Genomic DNA, 6000 nt, shown 5'->3' with positions numbered 1-6000 from the left:
TTAGAGAAAGAACTAATTAAGTTTAGAGCAAGTGGTACTTGAGAAGCATCTTTCAAAAACAAGGTGGTATCATCAGCCAGCTGACTAATAACAAGATGTTTACCAACAATTTTAATCCCCCTCAAGGGACTCTGTGAGATGTGAGTGAAAAGAAACTGAACGACAATCAGAAATAAATAAGGGGAAATCGGGCATCCCTGTCTGATACCTCTGGATAATACAAATCTTTGTGAGGTGCCAAATTTGAGTTTGATGGAGCTGTTATTGTTATTATACAGAGTTTTAATTGTACTACAGAAGTATGGGCCAAACCCACATTTTTCTAGAGATTTGTAGATAAAATTATGCTCCACCGAGTCAAAGGCCTTTTGAAAGTCGAGAAACATAATGAAGCTATCTGTGTCGATGAGGTCACTGTAGTCGAGAAGGTCCAGGACTAATCTTATATTGTTTACAATATGTCGATTTTTCATAAAGCCAGATTGTGATTCATCTATGATTGAAGGTAAAATACCTTTTAATCTGTTGACAAAAAGCAAAGCTAAAATTTTATAATCAATATTCAGTAGAGTTATAGGACGCCAGTTATCAAGAGATAGAAGATCCTTTTTAGGTTTCGGAATTAAAGAAATAATGCCTTGAGTCATTGAGGCGGGGAGAGATTGTAAAGCAATACTTTCTTTAAACACTTCAGTTAGGAAAGGAGATAACTGCTCAGATAACATTTAAAAAAACTCTGCTGTTGGGCCACCATTTCCTGGAGACTTATTATTTTTCAATTGAGATGTAGTTAGAGAAATTTCTTTATAAGTGAAAGGGGCATCACATAAATCTCTTTGATCATTATTTAAAGATTTCCAGTGACGAATAGAGTCCAAAAAAAGAGGCTGAATAATCACAGTAAGAAGTTTTATAGATATTTTCATAAAATTTTGAGCAGTATTCTGAAATCCTTCGTGGGTCATCTATTATCTCATTACCAATCCTTAGTTGTTCAATCTGATATTTAAGATGAGATTTCTCCAGGTTAAAAAAGTAGGAAGAATTTTGTTCCCCCTCCTCAATCCATTTGCTACGACATCTTACAAAAGCCCCCTGAGCCTTTAATTTATAAATTTCATCTAATTTATCTTGAAGTTTATGAAATTCACATCTTTCTGTGTCTGAGAAAACTGTTTGTTGTAACAAAGAAGAAAGTTTAACCAGTGTGCCATTCTCTTCCGCCTGTCTAGCTTTTGCCAGGTTACTGCCAAGTTGCCTGAAATATTTACCTATTTCAAATTTACATAATTCCCAATTGCTACTAAATTTATTTTCAGTTAATGCTTTAGTCCAAAACTTTTTACATAAGTCAGGGATAATTGTATTCACCTCTTTACATTTCAAAAGAGAATTATTAAGTTTCCATATAGAAGCTTTGGGAATTGAGCAAGAGGACAGGGTGATTGACATGCTAATCGCTTTGTGATCAGACAAAGGGCAAGAAATAATATCAGTAGAGATTCTATTGTTTATTAAAGATTTAGAAAGCAGCCAATAGTCAATCCTAGACCTCCTAGAACAGTCCTTATTGGAGCAAGTATACACACAAGAATCAGGGTTTTGTTTTCACCACATATCCACAAGATTAAAATTATCCATGAGGACCAGTAGATGAGGGTGAGGAGATGGTGTGTTTTTAGGTGGCCATCTGTCTATTCTATTATTAACTGTCAAAATAAAGTCTCCTCCTAAGATAATTCCAGCAGTTGGATATTTCTGAAGCCAATACAATATTTTGGATTCCAAAGCCTGAAGAAAAGTTGGAGAATCACAGTAAGAATTATAACCATATATATTAATAAGTAGCAAGGTGGTCCGATTAACTGAAACAACAAGTAAGCAGTAATGGCCTAAAGGATCAAGGTCAGCATTTAAAACATCCCCATTAAATCTATTTTTAAGGATTCCGACACCAGCTGATCTATCTGAACCATGAGCAAACCATACATCATTTCCCCACCGAGATTTCCAAAAGTTAACATCAGATTTAAGAGAGTGGCATTCCTGTAAGAAAATAAAGTCAGAATTGTGCTTCTTTGTAAACAAGAACAGATCTTTCCTTTTAACATTATTTCTAAGGCCCCGAACCTTAACAGAGAACAAGAACAAAGACATGAAAAATCAAAAACAATAGAATGAAGAAAAAGGAGTGTAGAAGAAATTTACTTATTACACCCAGAATTCTTCCAAAACAGTGACGGAGAAAAAAAGATTGAGCTCCGTAGAAAAAAATGATAAGAGTACTGAAGTAGAACATATTTTTTTTCCCTTTTAGTCCTCTTTTTTACTTTTTGTAATATTTTTTGCCCCTTAGATCCATTTCAAAATAAGAGACAGCAAAGTATCCAACCTTCAAAACGAAACTCACATGTTAACAGATACTCTCTTGCCATCAATAATAGCAAAGGCTCCTCTGAAGCCTGCTCTTTTGCCATCTTTCCTCGCTCGCTCCACCAGGGGCCACAGTTTGTTCCTCGCTTCCTTCACGCTCTGAGATAGGTCTTCTAAAATCCGGATTTTCTTCTGCTTGAGCACAGCAGCATTTCGAGCATCCCTCCAGATTATGTCTCGGTGTGATCGAGAGATGAACTGTACGATGATTCGACGAGAAGATTTATCTTTATCTGACCGTGGACCCAGTCTGTGCACGATGTCAACAGACATAGGAAGCTTGTCTGCTATACCCGGGGAAACTTTACTGAAGAGGTCAATAATCAGCTGCTTCACATTCTCACCGCTGTGCTCCTCCACTCCAGCCACTCTGAGATTCCATCTCCTTTTATATGTATCAACTTCTTCAACCTTTTCACGGAGGATAGCATTCTCCTTTTCCAAAGCAGCAACTTTTAAGTCAATAGTTTCCACCTTTTCTGCTAGATTACTCAGATTTCCGGCCAAAGATTCCATAGCATTAACCAAACTTTTGGCAGAAGCGCTGCTCTCCTTAACAGCTGACTCCACGTGCACCAATCTGCCAAGGCTTTCCTCTTGCATCTTTTCAATACGTAACATCACAGACATCATATCTGGTGGAGCTTCGGGGGTTTTGAGATTTGGTTTTGACTTTTTAGCCGGACGGTTGTCTGGAGTTTCGGGGAGTGGGGTAAGATCCGGTTCATTCCCAGAGAGAGATGGTTCCAAGCATTTTCTGGCATATGTGTGCATCACAACCCGAATATCACCTCTATCTTCCATTTTCAGCTACGAGGGAGCAAGCGTGGGTCAACGGAGTAGATTTTCACGTTGAGAGAGAAAAAAAAAGCACAAACATAAGATTTTGTTTAACAAAGAGTCAAATACCTTAAAGCTGTCAACAAGTTGTTTTCTAGGACACTATGGAAAAACTTCAGTTAACCGAGTTCATCAAAAAGTAGTTGGTCAGCGGAGCTCCGAAATGAAGATGTTACACCGACGCCATCTTTGGCTGATCTCCGCAGCGACAAGTATTGTCCGAATTCCAAGAATACTCATTCTCGCGTCCTCAAACGTGTCCTCACTCCACCCACATTTCGAGGATGGGTCTGATGGATCCTCACAGGAGCAAGGGTATCCCAGCATGCTTTGCGCGCCGGCCGCTGGACTCGACACTCTCAACAATGGCGGACGGAGCGGGAGAGCAGTACAGCTTGAAATGTAAGTTTGTTTATAAAAATAGCGGTCAAAAAAATAAAATACGTGTTTGGGCACTTTTGGCTTGTTTTTATATAAGATGTAATACCGCAAATTGTTTTTTTCATGTAATTTAAGGCTACAACATGCCCCACCAAAAACTAGCTTGAATGTGTAATAGGAAAAACCCACCGTAAACTAGCTTGATCCCAGCAGGCTTTTTTAAAAGAAAATAGCTGTAGAAAACTAAGCTGAAAGCGGTTCTGTTTATAGACATTTTTCGTTTGTATAAGTACATTTTAAGCAGAAATCAGCAAGAACGAGCTTGTATGGTGGTCCTGTCATAATTCCCGTTTGTGTGTTTGTGTGTTTATTTAGCAAATAAAGCTTCTCATCATTTGTTTTAAGGTTAACACCCCACCGTAAACTTGCTTGAATGTTTAATAGGAAAAAACCCACCGTAAAAGAGCTGGCATCTTATTTAATCATGTAATGAACGCCAAAAATACTGAAAACTAAGTTTAATGTTTACTTAAATTAATTTTTAAGAAACCACATTACTGATTTAATGTTTTTAGCACGGTGGCGTGGAGGTGCAAGAGTAAATCCATTACACATTATATGAGCATAGTATTTCCATCTATGTTCTGCTGTGAAAAGTACAGTTTATCATTATTTTATTAATACAGTTGACATGTTTTCTTTCTTCTATTGTTCTCTTTATCATCTATTTAGGATGGGCCAAGTGCAGCAGTGGGGGACACAGATGAGATGGAGGGTGGTGAGAGTCAGCCGACAACATCAGTGAGAAAAAGAAAGAGCAGCAGGGATGATGAACTCCTTGACGACATCAGGGAGGACATCAGACAGCAGAGGGAAGCGGAGGAGAGGAGAGAAAGGATGATGGAAAGATTTTTAGCCCTGATGGAGAGAATGGTGGAGAAATAGTTTAATTTAGATTAGTTTTTGTTCTGGTTCAAGATATTTGTTATTAAATTTTATATTTGTTGGAATGTATCTGACATTTGATGAAATGTAATAAAATTTCTATTAATTGATAACTCCTTTCGGATCATTTTAACGGTTTTATTATTATTCAGGTTTTTTTTAAGTAACAACATGGGATAAATTAATGGTGAGGGAAAACTGTAATACATAAAAATCATTTGAAGATAACAACAATATAACAAGTATGTGCATTTAAAGCAGGATTAACCTGAGTGACTTTTCCTGGACTGTTTATTTAAATTTGGTAAACAGGAAGTCTTTGGCGGTGATAAATCTGCAGAACATGGATCCCTGAGATGGGGTGGAGTGCTGGAACCGAGACCAGTGCCTGGACTTTTCTGGTTGGAGAGTGGAACATCACACAGGGTGGTCTGCAGAGGGTGCTTCTGGATGCATCATCTCACTGTCCAATGCATCGTCCATCAAAATGGTTTGCTGGGCTGGCTCAATCAACGGCTGTCACATCACTAACATTCAGATATATGCAAAAGGAGATATATGGATTTATTAATATAATACGTGTAACTAGCAGATCAAAAGACTAAATGCTTTTTTAATTTAGAGACGCCTACGTAAATTACTTGCCTGCTAACAGTAATCGTGGTCTGGTGGTACCTGCTCCAGAGCAGACACCTCAGCAACAAGTTGGTCCCGCCACAGTGCACCACTGACGGCCTCCAAGCCAGCCTCCCCCTCATCTTCTGCAGCATCATCCTCAGGTTCATCCTCCTGCGGCACAATGTCACCAGCACTGAGGCAGATGTGCAGAATGGTGCATGCTGTGATGACCTGGAATACAGACAAAACATAATTATATATTTAATTGTAAATCAAAGAATACATAAACATTTTTTCCACTGTGTGTTAACTTACATGAGGTACAAAGGTGTGGTGCACCTCCAGCGCTTTCAGGAAGATGGCCCTGAACCTGGTCTTCATCATTCCAAAAGCACACTTTATGATGCAGCGTGCCCTGGAATGATGGCTGTTGAAGCGCTGGGCTCCCACACCTGGAACCACCCGTTTGTAGGGGGTGATGAGGGGGAGTGGATGGTGGAGGCAGGGGTACCCTCCATCTTCGAGGATGAAGTGTCCTGGAGGAGGATAGGCAGACTGCCTGTGCAGTGGGCTATGGCAGAGCACCCTGGAATCATGGACCGACCCAGGCCAGCCCACATAGGTGTCAATAAAGCGGCCCTGATGGTCACAAACTGCCTGTAAAAATGTTTAAATGAAATGAAAGCTTTTTTAAAAAGAGACACAGGCATTAGGCTTAAGATGAAAAGCACAATAAACATTAATATTTCAATGCTATTTTATGCAGAACACAAACTTTATGCA

The sequence above is a fragment of the Nothobranchius furzeri genome, chromosome 19, assembly GCF_043380555.1.
Source record: "Nothobranchius furzeri strain GRZ-AD chromosome 19, NfurGRZ-RIMD1, whole genome shotgun sequence".
NCBI classification, from domain to species: Eukaryota; Metazoa; Chordata; class Actinopteri; order Cyprinodontiformes; family Nothobranchiidae; genus Nothobranchius; species Nothobranchius furzeri.
This window is presented reverse-complemented; position numbering follows the sequence as displayed.